The following is a 19,928-nucleotide window of genomic DNA, read 5'->3' as shown; positions in this document are numbered from 1 at the left end:
GTTGGGAAATAAGGTGGAGCAAAAAGGCAGATAATTTCCATCCTACATCTAGCTGGTGATATTGAAGGTTCATTGGGTTCTAATGCCAATCACCATTGAGTGATTTCGCATTTTGGTGCCTGTGATAATGAATTCCTAGCCAATGACAATCATGATATTCACCCTCATTAGTCTTTTTATGAAAAAAAGAGAGTATCAGGAATGCACAAACAGATCTCAGAGCAAGGGTGAAAAAAATGAATGTGTGTTTCCATGTTTCTGTCCATGTAATCTTTTCTGTATTTACATCTACTTTCAACACATCCTCTTTTGAAATTTTGTATTTTTAAAAATAGTCTTTATTACCTAAATATAATAATAGTACTTAAATAAGATGTTCCCAGAAAAAAGATAAAAGAGTAATATAACATATGGAATAAGGCTCAAAACATAAGACTCTAGATGACAATAAGAACACTTAGCTATCTAAATATTTTATCTATAATTATGGAATACCTTAACATAATTACATTGTTAAGTTCTTTCCCTAGAATGTTTGCATCATGGCTTCATTATTTCTATATCCCCAATCTTAGTAGACACAGTGTTTTTCAACATGTAATGTGCCTAAGAAATGTTTATTGAACCTTGAATTCAATTCTATCCTACCTATCTAGTCATAGACTTTTTAAATGCATCTTCTCTCCCCATATCTCTTTCTATTATGGATTTAAACATTACATATGAAGCTGGGTACCATACCTCACATCTATCCCCTGATTTAATGAGTTTTATTTAATTCAACAAATATTTACTAAAGACCTATACTGTTCAAAGCACTCTGTTAAGTAATGGAGACAGGAAGATGTAAAGAAAATAGGTCCCACCTTCAAGAAAGTTATGTTCTACTGAAAAAATACAATTTGTACATAAGTAAGTGAATCTAAACTATATTGAACGTTATGCAAAGTACTTTATAAAGGAAGAAAGTTCTAATATCAAGGTGGAAGTAAAGGTCTGGTGGCACCTGAATAGTTAATTGAAAGAATCTAGCCATTCTGTTTGATGGGGGGTGAGACGTGCATACTGTTCTGGATAGGGCCAACCATGTCTTGTACAAAGCCTCAGAGACAGAAGACAGAAGATATTATATCTGGAGCAAGTGGCAGCATCTGTTGACTACAAGGGAAAGTATGTACATGAGAGAGAGAGAGAGTAGTGTGAGCTAAGGCTAGAAAGGTAGATGGGGAGTCAGATTATGGAAGATTTCACGAAGAAAAAATTAAATATCAGGTTAAAAATTACATTTTATTCTACAGACAATAGGTATTCAGTGTAGATTTTTGATCTAGGGGTGATATGTTCACATCTGTATTTGAGGATCTGGTTGTTGATGTTAATGTAGTCATGTGGACAATGACAATCCTTAGTTGTCTCCCTGCAACCAAACAGTCATGACTAAAAAGGGAATAAGAAGTTGATACATTGCTCTACCCCTAACTTTCCTATCCTATCTGTTAGTCTAAGACTCTGTAAAGGTCATTTAACTGAACATTTATAGTGGTTTCTCTCTTCTTCATTTTCATCCATGAGCTCTGCCAGAGCTTTCTTCCAATTAAATTTTTGTTTATGAAAGAAAGGCTTAATTTCTTCAAGTTGTCAAGCAAGTTCCTGAAAATCAGTCATATTAGTTGTCTGTTGATGAAAACCTCTTTTCAAGTTTATGTGTGGATAATATCCTAATATTTTTTTTGATATCACATAACATGGAAAATATGATAATAAAGTTTCCCCATAAAGGATTATAACTAACCATGCATCTGAATGTTGAAAATACATAGAGATTTGGGGCAGCTAGGTGGCGCAGTGGATAGAGCACCGGCCCTGGAGTCAGGAGTACCTGGGTTCAAATCCGGCCTCAGACACTTAACACTTACTAGCTGTGTGACCCTGGGCAAGTCACTTAACCCCAATTGCCTCACTAAAAAAAAAAAAGAAAAAAAAAGAAAAAAAAAAAGAAAATACATAGAGATTCATGTGAGATATAAGGAAGAATTCCCTAAGAACAAGTTATTAAACACTGAAAGAGGTTTTCCAGGAATGTCATTAAACTTTGTTCTCTTGAGTGTGTGTCTGTTTTATGATTGGACAACCTTAGTCATGCAGAATGATCAAATTAGAAAATTTGCATTTTGTGACACTAAAATAAACTATATAATATATTTTACATAAAAATAAACTTACTATCACTATACATTTCCCTAAAATAATTTGTATCCTGTCACTTAGAACCCTTTGAATAATTAAATGAATTATACTAATTAAATGATTTTATATAAATTTATTTGGATTTCAAGCATCTGTCACATCTAAGATGAACTGGGTTAGGCTGTGTCCATAAAAGTCAACACTAATTCACTTTTTGAAATTTTATTAGCCAGTTTGAATATTGTCAAAGATCTTTTTTTCAAAATTTACTGGGTTTCCTGGGTAAATAAAATAATCAGGATTTATAAGCAATCTACAGTCTTTGAAAATATCAACTAAAAGGGAGCACAAAACCACAGATAGTATAACAAAACTTATCATGGAGTAGGTGGCATTTATAACTAACTCAACTATAACCTTGTTGTCATTGAGTCATTTTCAGTTGAATCTGACTTTTTGGGCCCCCATTTAGGGTTTTCTTAGCAGTGTTACTGGAGTGGTTTGCCACTTCCTTCTCCAGCTTCTTTTATGTATAAGAAAACCAAGGCAAACAGGGTTAAGTGAATAGCCCAGGATCACATAGCTAGTAAGCGTCTGAGGCCAGATTTGAACTGAGGAAAATTACTCTTCCTTGCTCCTTAATGCAGGCTCAGCACTACCTAGCTGCCTAATTACAACCTGCCTTGGGTCTCTTGTAGAGGAATACATTTTGACCTTTGGAAGGTTAAAATATAATAACTCATCTTCTTTAAATTGTTACACTTGAGTAGAAAGTTGGGAGGTAACCTTCCTCTTTTTCCCTGTTAATCTAACCTAAGTCAGGACCACACAATCTTTTCAAATCATGGGAGAATCTATCTATTTCGAAGCAAAGAAATGAATGATTTCCTTGAATTAAAACAAAAAACAACCAACATGCACGTACACACAATTCTACTCTGATTCTCTAATCACAGGATGACCAGTGATGACCATCATTTCTCAAAGGCTGTGTCACAGGAACACAAGCTCTACCATGCTGGAAAGGCTTTGGGTTAGGTTTCAGAAAAAGACTGTATAGCCTTTCTTAGGACTAGCCTAGTTAAGGAAAAAAAAAGACTTGTCAACAGTAAGGTAGTCACCTGTTCAGTAATTCTCTGGCAACAGCAAACCATTCAAAAATAGTCCTGGGGCCAGCTAGGTGGCACAGTGGATAGAGCACTGGCCCTGGATTCAGGAGGAGCTGAGTTCAAATCCAGGCTCAGACACTTGACACTTACTAGCTGTGTGACCCTGGGCAAGTCACTTAACCCCAGTTGCCTCACCAAAAAAAAAAAAAAAGGTCCTCATTCCTATTCAATTCTCTTGCAATTCTGCAATGATGTTGACAGTTGTAGAAACGAGGCAAGAGAATGATAAAAGTTTTGAGATCATCTACGAACAATAACATATATTGCTCATTTAAATGTGATATCCTTTTGCAAAAACCAGTGGGTGAGTAATTAGTGATGCTGGCACGGTTTGAATCTAACATCACAATCTTAAAAATGTTAATAGAGGGAATTAAAATGGCACTAAAGAAAAAAATCTGGGAAAATCTGTTGGAATAGATCAAGTATACTCAGAGGGGATCTGTTCTAGTGGTGACACGATTTTGAAGGTATTGAGGAATGGGTTTTCAAAGTATCTGAGGGCATAAGAGATAGCAAAAACTAATGATATGACAAAATGAATTATATAAATCTTAACATTCTCAACATAAATGTAACTAGAAGAAAGAAGGAAGGTATAGCTAAAACATGGTTCCCAGGTTCTTGTGTATTTCATTTAATTGAAGGAATTGGTTAAGTTGTTTTTATCATGTATCCAGAACAATATTTTCATGAGGTATTTGTTCAATTCCTATTGAAGTGTGCATTTAAAAAGTATTTGCAAAAAGACCAAAATAAAAATAATTGAAGTTAATATGTCAACACCTATTACAAAGAACAAAGAAGAAGTAGAGAATGTCTGTGAAAAACTCAGTGAAGTCCTATAAATAAAATCAACCTATTTGTACTTTGATTTTTCATGACTAATGCAAAGGTCGTCAGAGTGAAGGCTAGTAAGAAATATATAGAATATGGTTCAGGAATAAGGGATGACAGGTAAAAAAACAAACTACACAGAATACTCACACATCTACATTATGAGTACTTTTTAAAAAAGGAATTGGAAAGCATTGGGCATAGTAATCACTAGACGGTATTATACACAGGAATCAATTAAAGTTGAATAGATATGGAATTATTCATTACTGATGTAGAAAATATTTCTGAATCTGTTGTCTATTATAGAGATATAAATTAATACATCTTTAAAAGAGAAAGTAAAAAAAGAAAAATAGTGGTATGCAATTAAAACGAACATATTTAAATAATCTGTTGACTGAAAAATGACAAAGGAATAAAAATAGATATAAATTATATATCACAATTTTCAGAGGAAATTTGATTGATGTCAAGCAATTATATGAGAAAATCAAATGTGCCTAAAATGGCCTTACTGGGATAAGACTTAAACTACTTGTTAAGCAGAGACATATGGCAGCCAAGAAAAGGCAGCATTGGTTTACAGACTGAACTTAATTGTAACAGCTTATAAGGAAGAGTAGTAGAATATTATGAATACTGTCTTCTCATAAAACAGTGAGAGGCAGTAGATGGAGGGTAGATTCAGTTTAAAGAGCTTTGTGGCACACCCAATAAACAAAGACAATCCAAAGGCATTTAAAGGAAGAACAGATAATGCTGGAAAAGTTTTGCTTATACATTTATAATGAACACCTTTCATAATTAAAAAAAATGGGCTACACATTTGTATTCTTTTATTAGTCTTTTAGATATTACTAGAATTTTCACTCAAGAAAAGATGGATAGGCAAAAGTTAGACTAGATCAGATAAATGCACAGGAGGCATGTTCTGAAGTCAATACAATTTGGAAGTTATGAAGGAACTAATTCTCAAGATTTCTGAAGGAAGGTAATATAAAAAGTATGGGGAAAAATCTCAGATTTTCCAAAAAAGAAAAAGTTAGATGACATCAATCACTGTTGACCTGTGTGTTAATAATCCCATCTTTATAAATTTTGATGATAATCATCTCCACACTCAAGAACACACTTGAGGAAGATATTAGAAAGGAGAAGGAAGACTCTAAAATCTATTTCACAGTAGCATTGTTTACCCTAAAATGATAAAAACATGTAGATAGTATTAAATACTTTTTTTTGCTATAAAAAGCACTTCAGATAAGACTTTCAGGGGCTGATCCAAGATGGGAAAATAAAGAAAACACCCAACCAAGCTCTCCCAACATACTCCTCCAAGCAACATTAATATAATTCTGCAAATCAACTTCTGGAGTGGCAAAGTCAAAAAAAGGTCAGTGTGAGACATTCCTCCAGCCCAAGACCAATCAGGAGGTCAGAAAGAGTCCAGGTGACTTGCACAAGATCATGTAGTTAATGAAATAGGTAGAACCAAAATTAAGGTCTTCTGACTTATTTTAACTTCGAGTTTAACATGTTTGTTAAATCAATTCCATTGCAGCATTTCTGTGTCTCACTATTAGAAGATTCTTGTCAAGTCACACAAGAGATACTTAAATAAGAGAGCAATGTTCATATGCAGCTCAACATGGTCACAATGTCATGAGGATCGTAGAATAATTCATCCAGAAGAGAACTTTGAGATTATCTAGTCCAATTACCTTTTTGGTGAAGTTGAGACCAGATAAGTTGTATCTTAGCAAAGGTTCACATCTAATGAGTTACTGAGTTTGGAGTAGAGTTCCAATCCACATCCTGCTTCTCTGAATTATAGTATTCCTTCCATTCTTTTGAACACAATCTAATATTTATTTGGAATGGCATTAGGGTCAGATAGAAATGGCCTTTTCATTTCATGTTTTCAATCCTTTAGATAATGTCACTTTAGTCAGTAATTTACCCCAGCCCTATTTAGTGTCTTTGTTTTGTATTTTTTTATGTTTTTTTGTTTTGTTTTATCCTTTTGTAAATTGCCTGCATGTAACTAATAAAATGCGAATATTAGAATTCTCAATAATTGTTCTATAGAAAGCCAGTTGCAAATGTGGTTTCAAAGCATGTGAATCTATGGTCTCTGGGATGAACTTAAATGCTAATCAATTTTTTTTTTTCCACGGGGCAATGGGGGTTATGTGACTTGCCCAGGGTCACATAGCGGGTAAGTGTCAAGTGTCTGAGGCTGGATTTGAACTCAGGTACTCCTGAATCCAGGGCCGGTGCTTTATCCACTGCGCCACCTAGCCACCCCACTGATCAATTATTTAAGTAATTACTACCTTAATATATAACTTCAATAATAAAAAATGAAAGAGCAACTAAATATTATTTTATGATTATAACTCAATTAAGATGTGAAAACTAAGCAAGTAAAAGTTTTGTACATGAAGAAGAAAGTATGATCATAGATATAATATAATAAAATGAATTTGTTTTCACTTCTCTAATTTATTCCAATTTTCACTTTCTCTAATTTATTCCAATTTCTTATGCCTCTATTTTCTATATTTATTCCATGGGTGTTACTATGACATGTAATTTAATATTTTATATGTACACATATATATTTATATTCATTCTACTTAAGCATAAAACATGGAATTATTTTTTTTCCATCTTTTTCTACTTTTCACAAACCAAGATTTAGCTATGGATGATAGCAATGTCTTTTTTTTTTAAGTGAACACTAAAAATACAGAAGTCTGTGCCATTATGTGTGACTTTCAGCAAATTACTCATGATCCTTGAACTCTATTTCTTCACCTATAAAACGAGAGGGTTGGACTAGATAAACTTTAGGATCTCTTCCTGTGCAGTTATAACTTTATTCCATTCAACTCTCTCATTCTTTCCTATCCTATACTAATCTGTTTAATTTTATATTCTTGTTAGTTTAGATATTTCAGGTATCTGAACCACAATCTAAATTATACCTTTACCATTTCTATGTGTTAGGAGTGCTTATCAGATCACTTTATTTTCTTATTTTATTGAATTCATTTTAGAAAATGAAATATTTATGTTCTATAGTAACATTTTTAAAGCCAGAATTTTACAGTATGTGTTTATCTACATAATGGTGTGACAGAAATATTCACATAGTTTTAGTTTATTATCCAACTATTTACAATAAAATATCAGTTCCTTTGAATTCCTAGGCATTGCAAAGAAGATCAACTGTGTATATGCTAAATATCATAGGTATGATCAAATATCTACAATTATGCTACAGGATTTGGGGAATTATGAAATGAGGCCTCCCAAAATGTCAGACAAGTACATTTCTGAAGTGAAGGGCTGAAGGAAGCCTCATATAGTTGGACCTAAACTTTCCAGGACTGTTTCCTTATCCATAAAGTTAGGAGGTTAGTTGACCACCAGTTCTATTTTAGTGCAATCAGCAAAGTCACTTTTATTTCATCAAAATTATCAGGGAAATCATTGTTGGGTCAATTAAATTTAAATTAAAATTTAAATGTATGCAAAGGAAAAAATTAAAGCCTATTATCTATTAATAAAACCTATATGTCAGGATCTGAAATATTAGCAATATAATTACTAGGGTTTTATTGTTATTTGTCTTATTTCTGTTTCTTAGTAGACTTTCTACTACAAGATAAACTCTTCCTGTAGAAAAGAATATTTTGAAATAAGATATGATAGAGAAAGCCAATATTACATATGATCTTTTGAACTATACTAATCTCTCCTCCTTGGGTTTACCAGACTTCTACAAATTCATGGGAAAGCTCTTTTTTTAAAATGAGTAGAGGCATTCCATTCATCAACCGAAGAAACAGACTCCCTAAAGTGCTTGCTAGTTCAGAGATAATAAATTTCCTCATTATCTTTGACTTTGGAATTGCCTCACTTAAGTACTTGTAGGATGGCTAACTCTGGGATGTATTTTACTACAGAAGCAAAATTGTAGCCCTTGGGGAACTCCTACTTTTCTCCTTGGGTGGCCAGGAAGAACAGCTTAAGTAATATTTTATTCTGTTCTAACTAAGCTATGTAGCTGTACTCAGAACTTTGAAGCTATTTAATGAAGGAGGGAGAGAGGGAAATTGAGAGGAAGGGAGGGAGAGGAGGAGGAGGAGGCAGAAGAGGTGGAGAGAGAGAGAGAGAGAGAGAGAGAGAGAGAGAGAGAGAGAGAGAGAGAGAGAGAGAGAGAGAGAGAGTCAGGGTCAGGAACAGCAACAGAAAATGGAGCAGAGTCAGACAATGAAAAGATGAAAAGGACTGATTAAATACTTTCTAGGTTCCAGGCACTCTACTAAGTGCTAGAGAAAAAAGATGAAAATGAAACAGTTCCTGCCCTCAAACAGCTTACATTTTATTGAGATAGGCGATATGTTCAAATGGAGGTATATATGAATCTATCTATCATCTATCTATCTGTCTGTCTCTGTCTTCTCTGTCTGTCTTCTATCTGTCTGTCCATTTGAATAAATAGTATTTTGGGAGAGAAAGCAGCAGAAAATTGGGAAGTAGGCTATGAAAGGTGGTACTTTAGCTGAGCTTTGGAGGAAAAAAAGGGATTTAAAGAGATGGAGGAAAGAGTGCATATCAGGCATAAGTGATATTATGTGCAAAGGAATTGAAGCTTTTGTTTTGCTATTCATCATCATGTGACCTGCTATTATTGAACCATATCTGTACCTTCAGGAACTGTGATTTCATTTATATAGTATTCCCTTCACTAATGATGAGCTCAACCCCCAACATTTTTGTAGACTACCTTCCTGAGTTCATGTGGACAGAGACTATTACTTTTACTCACCCAGGCAGAGAAATGTTAAAATCTCATGGCCAATATTCTGGCATTAGCTTCAAGCATCCATCCGGAATCTTCATTGTGCTGTAATGAAGCATTAGGGTAGAGTTTTCACAGAGAAAGGTAGGACTTTGGAGGGTATGGGGAGGGAGACAGAAAAATAGCTTTGGGAATTAAAATCAGGAATGTCTAACCATACCCTAAATATGTTTGACTTTTCTTTCTTCCTCTTAATATTAAATAGTTGTACTGAGAGAAAGTAAATTAAATCAATATTCCTTATTAATGGTTCAGCATACATTCTTAATCTCACATCCAAATTTTTTTTTGGGGGGAGGGGGCAATGAGGGTTAAATGACTTGCCCAGGGTCACACAGCTAGTAAGTGTGAAGTGTCTGAGGCTGGCTTTGAACTAACGTCCTCCTGAATCCAGTACCAGTGCTTTATCCACTGCACCACCTAGCTGCCCCTCCTCACATCCAAATTAACTACCTCAGGCCTTCAGGTAACTTTATGTCATTAATAATGTGAAACATGTCATAGGGTTCTGGATCGCAGGTATTAGCTATCACTTCAGAAATCCTGGGACAAAGAAAGTTCTATCTCTTAGCCACAATAATTTTCTGAATACACTTCTTTCTAGTACCAGTCAAGTGCTCAGCAAATACTGGAAAAACATTTCAGATAATTTCATATTATCAAGAAATATTACTCCCCCAAGTCCCTAAAATCATATTTTGCAATCTTTTCATCCTAATTTTAGAACCAAATTTAATGTTTCATTTCTAAATGAAAGGCAGCTTGGTGGTTATTGTGAATAGAATACTGGGTCTGAAGTCAGGAAGACCTGAGTTTAAATCTGGCCTTCAATGCCTACAAGCTGGGTGACCCTGGGCAATTCTCAATATCTATCTATCTCAATTTTGTCAACTATAAAATGAGAAAGAAATGTGTGTGTGTGTGTATATATATAAACTACCTCCTAGGGGTTGTTGTGAGGATAAAATGAAATATTTATAAAACACTTAGCACTATGCTTGTCACATAGTAGGAGCTTAATATTTTCTCCTTCCTTTCTAGATAGAATACCACTGCTTAAATTGATTTTATTTAGTTTTACTCTTTAGTTTTGTATTAGATTTAGCTACCTCAGTAACTTTTGTTAGTCTCTATAATGATGTAATGATCAAAAAAAAAGTTAACATGGGAATAAAAAATTGCATCAATTTCCCATAAGTATGTCCTAACCACCAAACCACAGAGAGCACTTGTGTTGAAATGTACACTACATTCTAACCATATTGGCATCATTGGGTGTGAGGTTTGTATTGTTTTGAGAATTCAGCAAGTAAAGGATTCTCACCCCTATACATCCTGCCTAATCCTAGGGTAATCAGATTTAGATCAACTGATATCCAGGATCTACTAATGTTCAGTCAGTAAAATCATCAGTCAAAGTGTCCATCAATGGAAGTGCAGATATTTGTGGTGGCCCTTTCTATAGTCATCACAAGGTGTCTCTAGATTCTGCACATATACCCCATTGCAGTTTGTGTTCAGGCTAGTGTTTGCATACATCTGATTAACCAAATGGAAAAATATTAGGAGGCTCCTTTGGCCACCAAAGAGTTTGTGAGGCTAATCATAAGGCTAGCCAGCAACTATTGAGCACAAGATTATATTATAAAGCATAATTAAAATTTGAATCTCTAAGAAAGACAAGACTTTGTAGTCATTAAGGCCTAGTCTTCTCTGTTCAGTTCAGCATGATGTAAGTAAGTGTTATTCCCACCCTTGTCTTTCTTCAAATGTCATTCAAACAACCATCCAGGATGTCTTTCTTCTGTTGTCGTGAGCCATGAGAGGCCGATAGATGGTGCACTGGATAGAATACTGAACCAGGAGTCAGGAAAATCTGACTTACTAGCTGTTGTTGTTGTTTGTCCTTCATTCTTGATGAAGAGGACCATGACATTGGGATGATGTCATGACTTACACTGAATTGGATTTAAGTGAGGGAGGGTTGTGCAAGGTCACCCACCTCACTTTCTCCTCCATAGCCATCTGGGTCCAATGGCAAGATATATATCAAGAAGACTGGAGATGGCCCTGAATGTTTTATTAAACATTTACAATGTGGCAGGAACTGTCCTAGGTTTGATACAAATAGAAAAATAATACTTCCTATTTTCCAGGTGCTTACATTCCATAAGGAGAGACAATATTTCTCCCATGATTTTCAAGGTATTTTTACTCTATTCCCATTAATCTAACACCTCATTATGCCATCAAGATACAAAATATTTAACTGATATATATATATAAAAAAACACAAAACATAAATAAAGGTTAATGGGCTAGGTACAAGTAGCTGGGGTGGATCAGGAAACCTGCATTTTAAATGAACTTTGAAAGGAAATAAGAAAATTGAAATATCACATATATTGTTGGGCATGGTCAATATGTCAGTTTTTCTGAATAGATTTTTCTCTATTTCTTTTTAAATGTTTCTCACAAGCATTGGTTTACATGTTAGGGAAGGGAATAAGGATATATTTGTAAATAAAAGGGACATAAAATTAAATACAAAATTAAAAAAAAAACAAGTTCAGCTCCCTGAGTCAAGTCCAATTTCCATATTAAATTAAATCTTATTATCTCCTATAGAAATACTCCCAGAGTCCCCAGTCAATTCCTCTATCCTTAACTTGAGTTGGAAAAAAAAATAGAGCCAAGCTGTTTCACTGAGAGTCATACATCTAAATTCCCAATTCCATCTGGGTACCGCCCCATCCACTTCTCAGAAACTAAAGCACATAGAAAACTCCATGACAACAGTGTGTTTCAAAGTTCCTGCTGACTCACTTTCTTTCCAGATAATTTTGAAAGTTTACTAGTGTTTAAAATAGGCAGAGATTCAAAAGTTAGGGCTAAGACCCATAACCAAGCCTCCTGTGGAAAATCACTAGCTTCCTACTCCATTACCAAACACCAACTGGTGGGAATAAATGGAAGGAAAAGTAAAGCATGAGAAACCACAGATACTTATCTCTGAGTTCAGAAGCCAGTGCATTATTGTTAAGTATTTACACCCAATATAATGTTTCCAGTGAATTTTCCTTTATAAATGTGATACTGCTCTGACTCCTCCCATCCTCATCCCTACTTTCCTTCTACAGAGACCTTTTCATTTAGATAAGACTTTAATAGTGAGGATACATACCTTTGGGGCAGGAGCCAAGAGGGGCAAGTAGAAAATGAGTTCAAGGACCAAAGGGAGGCAAGATGGAAATAGAGTGAGAGCATAGTTAGGTCAAGATCCAGACAGCTCTCACATCACCTAGTGTAGCCACCGTATTTTATGAATGACCAACTTCTCCTCTTCACAGCAACTCGAAACTTAACTTAACCTACTATGTGTACCAGGTACTTGGGATACAAAAATAAAAGTGTCAATAATTCTTGCATCAAAGATCTTAAGTTCTACTTAGGGAAGCACAACAATATGATGATAAACATAAAAATTAATTTAGGGAGTGGGAAGCGTTGACAATGAAAAGAGGCCATGAAACACTTCCTGTAGGACACAGAACTTAAGCCTTTAAAGGAGGAAGAGGTCTTTAAAGATGGAGAAGAAAATGGTGAGCATTACAGACATTGGGATTATTTGTATCAAGACACAGAAGATGGACGTAAAATGTTGTATAGAAGGAATTGCAAGTATGCCAGAATAACTGGGGGATAGCATGGATGAGGGGCAGTAATGGCAAAAAGACTTAGAAATATAGTGAAGAAATGTTATTTTATGGGATAGTTGGTCATTTTATATTAAGGTTAAGGAAAAGCACCTGTTTAAAACAAAGACCACTGCAAAAATAATTATAGTTTATGTGCCATCGTGTATTGCATTGAACAAGGAGTAGAAAAATTTTATAAAGAAATCTGGAAGACTCTAAAAGATACCAGATCCAATATTAGGTGATATTAATGAAAAGGTGGGTATAGTGAAAAATGGAGAAAATTTATTTACCATTTCTTGGGACTAAGAAATAAATTATGTCAAAGATATATATACTACAGAAAAGCACAGCTATGCATCAAGAATCTTTTCTCCTCCCTCAAAAAAAAATTGAAGATACTAGATATTGTTGGCCCTGAACCACCTCAGAAAAAGGAAACATACTTTAATATAGATGAAACACTTAGGTGTGAGTCATTTCTTAAGTTATTGTACAGGTACAGTTATATAATTAACATATAACAAATGACACCACTAATACCTAAGAGAAAGAATTCAAAATGAGAAATATGTATTCAATTGAAATAATTCTAACCTGCGCAGCTTAAAATGACTTCTGATATAAAATTTAAAAATGAGAACGAATAAAAGAATAATCATTAACACATTAGCATCATTTTCTAGGGAAATTAAATTATTAAATCAATCACAATAAAAGACCAAAAGAGATGTGAAACAACTTTAGTCAGAAAAACTTTAATTTCTTTGTGAAGCAGATAGTAGATAAAAGTAACACAAGTTCACAATATAAACTCTTATAAATTTGTATGGAAGAAGATGGTGAAAGACTATAAGTAGTATGCAATTAACATAAAGCAGTTGAAGGATAAAAATTACAGAAAACTTGTTAAGATAACCAATTAAATCAGATGATATCAACACACAGTTGAACTTGTAAGAAATAGAACAAATAGAGAAAAAAAGGAAATGATGTACATAACATTTTTCTGTAACTACAGAACCAATGTATTTGAACTCTAAAATAGAGTGAAAAGTATGAGAAGAGTGCTGGGACTAGACCCATTATATACAAATTAGATCAGTGGTGGAGATGGCATACTTTTGCAGGTATTAAGGGATGGTTTCTTAAAGTATATGAATGGGTATAAGATAACAAAAGTATCAAAAATATCAACAATCCCCAGATAGTCAACTAGTTGAATATAATTATTGTCCTATGTGCCTACATTTCTATCTCTATAAGACTTTGAGAATAATAGAATAGTGCTTTAATACAATGCTATAAGGTTTACAAAGTGCTTCATAAATATTATTTAAATATTTACCTGAATTTACTTCAATACCTCACAGCAACCTTGGGTGGTAGGTACAATTATTATCTCCATTTTATAGATGGAGCAACTGAGTCAGATGGAAGTTAAGTGACTTGTCCTGGGTCACAGAGCTAGTCAGATTCTGAGGCAGGATTTGAACTCAAGTTTAATCAAATCCTGATCTAGTGCTCTATCAACTACACCACTTAGCTGACTAATATAATCTAGACTAGGGCTTCTTAAACTTTTTCCACTCATTACCCCTTTTCCCCCAAGAAAATTTTACATGACACCTAGCATAAAGATATATAAAATATGTATACATAACCTTTTACTATTGCCAAATTTTTTATGACCACCCACATTCAGTTATGCAACCTTATATGGGGTCATGACCCACAGTTTAAGAAGCTTTGATCTATACACAGTTTGGCATGGCAAATAGAATGGTGGGATTAAAGTCAGAAAGAATTGAGGGTTTTTTTTCTTTTGTGTAATAGCTTCACATAATTGTGTGTTTAGCTTTAATCTAATACATAAACAGTATCTGGCATGTGAAGTGTTTTTCACCCAAGTCTACAGTTCTTTCCACTTTCCTTGAACACTGACAACTGATAAGTTGACTCCGTAACTTGCTATGCATTAGCTGCTTGGACTATTGGCAGTCAGATATCATAAGCAGAGCACGGTAATGACAATATACTGGCATTACTTTTCTCAGGATTCTTCATTTTTGTCTAAAAAAGTATAGATTTAACAAATTGACCAACTTCAGGAAGGCCATTCAAAATCAGAATATAACATGCCCATTCTCAGAAGGGTAATTTGGAGAATATCCTTCCTTCAAGCAGGAGCTGACCTTCCCACTGCTATAGCTCCATCTTGCTGAATGGACTCATGCCTCCGTACTCCCCAATGTAGCACTGCCCTTACATGATAATGCTGTGCTAGTGTGTATGCCTGAGTTATATGCTGGGTCTCCTTTTTTCTCTTTTTCCCCTTTCCCCTCTTCTCTATTGCTTATAATAAAGCTTTGCATTGAACTGGTTCCCTTCATTTTACATGTTATTCTCAGCAAACAAATTTATTAAAGGATCATTTTCCCCAATGTCTCTGTCTGGCCCAGTCTATCCTTAAGCATAAATTGGATATCAGACAAAGAAATAACCCACTGACAGCCACATCTACAGTAGGGAAGTATGGCCTATGGGAGTCAGTGGTAGAAAGCAAAGGTCAATAGGGAAACACTGAATCCTCCCAGGAGTGTCTCCTTCATGACAAAAGACTATCACAAAACATATCACGGATAGCGTTCTAACTTCCACCACACTGTTGCAAAAATTATTTCCCTTAAGAACAAATCTGAAAACATCCCACACCTTTTCAAAAAACTGCAGTGGCTCCCTACTGACTATAGAATACAATATAAACTCTTCTGTTTATGTTTTAACATAGATAATGTCCTTGTTCTAGCAAATTATTATTATTTTTTTGGTGGGGCAATGAGGATTAAGTGATTTGCCCAGGGTCACACACCTAGTAAATTTAAAGTGACTGAGGCCGGATTTGAACTCAGGTACTCCTGAATCCAGGGCCAGTGATTTATCCACTTTGATACCTAGCTGCCCCTCTAGCAAATGTTTTAAGTATAATTTTACATTGCTGTTCTCATTCTACAATCGAGCCAAATGTTTCTTCTCACTGTTTCTCACATGTGACACTGTATCTCCTGTCTTTAATGCCTTTGCACTTGCCATTCCACATGCCTGGAATGTATTTCCTCCTTAGCATGGTCTTCTGGAATCTCTAGTTTGCTTCAGGACTCAGTTCCAGCCTCATCTTCTTCATGAAGGCCTTCTTGATTCTCCCCATAGCTAGTACTCTACCTTTCTAAATTGTAACTTGACTAGTTTGTGTTTATTTTTTATATATTTGTTTATACATTTCTTTCCTGGTGGAGTATAAGCTTCTTGAGGGCTTGAACTATTTTATTTTTGGCTTTATATCCCTAGTGCCTAACATATGCCTGACAAATAGCAGATGCTTAATACATGCTTATGGATTGATTTATTGGGGAGTTATAAAACAAAGTGCTAAGAGACATCTTAGGGGGAATACATTAGAACTTATTTCAGATAGTTTTTCTAGTGTATATATGAAATTTATCTCCCAGTAGATTTTATTAATAAGAGTACAAAGATTTAAAAGATCATGGTTAGGAAATAAATTATGAGAGATCGAAAGAAAGAAAGAAAGAAAGAAAGAAAGAAAGAAAGAAAGAAAGAAAGAAAGAAAGAAAGAAGACAAGAAGAGAGGAAAGAAGGAAGGAAGGAAAGAAAGAAAGATGTGAGAGGAATAGATGGATAAATGCATTTATCTTTGGTTTTTTGTTTTGTTTTGTTTTGTTTTGTTTTGTTTTGTTTTGTTTTTGTGGGGTAATGGGGTTTAAGTGACTTGCCCAGGGTCACACAGCTAGTAAGTGTCAAGTGTCTGAGGGCAGATTTGAACTCAGGTACTCCTGAATCCAGGGCCAGCACTTTAACCACTGTGCCTTCTAGCTGCCCCCAATGCATTTATCTTTATCATATACATATATATATATATATATATGTATATATATATACACACACACACATATATATATATATGTGTGTTTATGTGTGGTGTCATATGTATACAAAGCTTTATCCTTCTACCGCCTCAAACATATACACAGAATGAGACCTTTGTTTTTAGGAATGATATGTAAAATTATATAACGTATTGTGGCCTTTCATTATAATTCACTCTGAGATAGAAGTTACTGTCCATTCAGCCTTTTTAAAATATATGTCATAAAAATCAGCAAAGTATGCAAGAAAGAGACAAAAGAAGAACACAAGAGTGAATCATTTCCCCAGTGACAGAGCACTGGTTATATCCTTGATTTCTCCTTATCACATGGCTGCACTTGGTTATCCAGGATTGTAAAGCTTCAGTCTTTGCTACTTAAGATCTACAATGATCTTCGAAGCTGCAGAGTTTTCAAATGCAATGTATAAAAATGGACAGTTTTTTATGCATATCATGATAATTCGCATTAAGGCATTTCAAGTTCAAAGTGTGGACTTTACCTGACAATATAATTGGTAGTAATTTGTTATATTTCTCTAAACAACCAGTTCTAAAACTATGGCCCAGAGATCCCTGAGGGATCTCAAGGCCCTTTCAGAGAGTCTACAATGTCAGAATCTCTTTTAGTTAAAAGATGTCATGTACTTGATGATCTGACTTCATTTACTTTGAATGTCATGTGAACCAGGAAGACAATCTCTTCCTTGGATTTCAAGGTAATATAGCCATGTAAGGGAAATATATTATACATAATAGAAGCATTCTTGAAATTATAAATTAAACTTCTCTTGTCCTTCCTTGTATTATTACTTTTTCCACTTAAAATCTTCTTTGAAAAAAAATCTGCTTTTGCCTTAAACAAATGCTTGTATTTTCATTCATTAAAGTGCCTACTTACTTCTCTTAATTAACCAAAATTTATCATCTCTTCCTCTCATTTTTCCAACTGAAAAAGAAATAAAAAGAAAAAAACTAAGCTCTTGTAATTAATATTTATAGCTTCATTTACTTTCCTCCTTTTCCCTCTCTGCCAATTAAGTCTCAGTCTTTACTCTTAGACCATTACTTGTCTGTCAAGAACCTTATTTACTTTCTTAAAGGCCCAAATCAGATTAGTTCCTCCATAAAACCTTCCAAAATCACGCAATCTTACCCCATCCCTGAAAATTATTTCTTCCTTTTCAAGTTTCTCAAAGCACTTTGCCTGAACATCCCTTTTAGATTAATCACATATTCCTTTTCATCAAAGTCATTTTTTGAGTGTGATACTTTCTTCTTTGGCATGTTGAAGAAATTTCTTTTCATACTCCTAACTGCTGTAACAGTATATTTAGAAGAGGCCTCACTGGCCATTCAGTTTAATCTATATATACCCAAAGCCATTTACAATATAAGGTATAAGTGATCATTCAGACTTTTTTTTTTTTTTGCTTGTTTACAGATACTTTGTATTGAACTCCAAATAAAAACAGATGCAGAATAGGAAATACCAATATGTGCCCACTGATATCCCCACACACACCTTGTTTAGCACCTTGACTTATAAAAGTGGTTTAACTCTTCCTTGGAGTATAGGGTTTCCCCTTTCGGACAGCCCTCAGTGAGCTCCCGATGCCACAACAGCCTGATTTTATCATTTTGGGGTACAAATAAACTCTAGTGAAGGAAAAACTTTTGCCTGCTGAGGCAGCCTACTGCCTTTTGACTAGTCCTAATTATTTTAAAAAATCTCCTTTAGGAAACCAAATTTGCCTCTTTGCTCCTTTTACATAGTAGGAAGTTAGTAAATGTCTGTTGAACTGAATTGAATTCAACTGAATTTCCATATTTCACTTGCTGATTCTAGTTCTGTTCTCTGGGGCCAGATAAAAGGAATCTAATTCCTCTTAAATATGAAAATCCTTCAATGACTTGAAGAGAGTCCTAATTCCCCATCTAAATTTTCTCTTCTTTGGGCTAAACAATTCCAGTTTCTAAAATAGATCCTAAATTATGCCTGAACTCCCATTCCTGATGAGTCTTCCTCTTCATTCTCCTCTTCTTCCTCCTCCTAGCTACCATAAAAGAACTACTAGAGACAAACATCATCTCAGCAATGTCTATGGTTCTCCTTCATCCTTGTTCTTCCTCACTCTATGTTACCTCTCAGACTTTGAATTGTTGTTGCATCTTTTCTATTCCTATGAGCTTTGGTTTGGATAAGCATAGCCAAGAGCGAGATGAGCCTTTCTTCACAAAAGAAAGATTCTTTCACTAGTGCTTAGCATACTGCACCCATTCCAGAGAAATACTTGCAGGTCCATCTTCTCCTGAGGGGCAAGATTTAATATTGCCCATCACCATGGGACATGTGAATGTAAATAAATATAATTTTTTTAGGAAATTACCTGGAGCCCTACTGGTGATATATGGAGTCTACTGTAATTAATTCTGGGTTCTGAGTACCCACTATTCCTTTATTTCCCCAAGAAGTTCCCTGCTTTTCTTTTATTTGGAGTCTAGAAATTAAACTATGTTGAGACTGGTTTCTTTCTTTTGGATAATTATGCTGTTGTACTAGATCCCAGCTTCTTAAAATGTGGGTTGCAACCCCATATGGGGTAGTATAACTGAATGTGGGAGATGTGAAGAATTTGGCAACAGTAAAAGGTTATGTATGCCTATTTTATATATCTATATACCAGGGGTCACATAAAAATTTATTGGGTGAAAAGGAATCATAAGTGGAAAAAGTTTATGAAGCCCAATACTAAATGACTCTGATGTCCCTTCCAGCAGTAAATCTATGATCCTAAATGTCAGAGCTAAGCGTTCAGTTCAGGTTTTCACTTTTCATTACATTTTTTTATGTTTTGTTTTTTTAAGTTTTTTTCTTTTATTTAGAATTTTATTTTCCCCAATTACATGTAAAAACAATTTTAACATCAGTTTTTAAAATTTTATGCACCAAATTCTCTTCCTCCCTCCCTCCCCATGTTCCCCTTAAGAAAGCAAGCAATTCAATATGTTATACATATGTAGCCATGCAAAACATTTCCATATTAGTCAGATTGTGAAAGAAAACAAACCAAAAAACCTCTAGAAAAATAACCAAAAAAAATATGCTTCAATCTCTATTCAGACAACATCAGTTCTTTCTCTGGAGATGGATCACTTTTTTATCATAAATCCTTCAAAGTTGTCTTGGTTCATTGTATTGCTGAGAATATCTA

The sequence above is a fragment of the Dromiciops gliroides genome, chromosome 1 (genome assembly GCF_019393635.1).
Source record: "Dromiciops gliroides isolate mDroGli1 chromosome 1, mDroGli1.pri, whole genome shotgun sequence".
Taxonomy (NCBI): domain Eukaryota; kingdom Metazoa; phylum Chordata; class Mammalia; order Microbiotheria; family Microbiotheriidae; genus Dromiciops; species Dromiciops gliroides.
Note: the sequence above shows the minus strand (reverse complement) of the source record.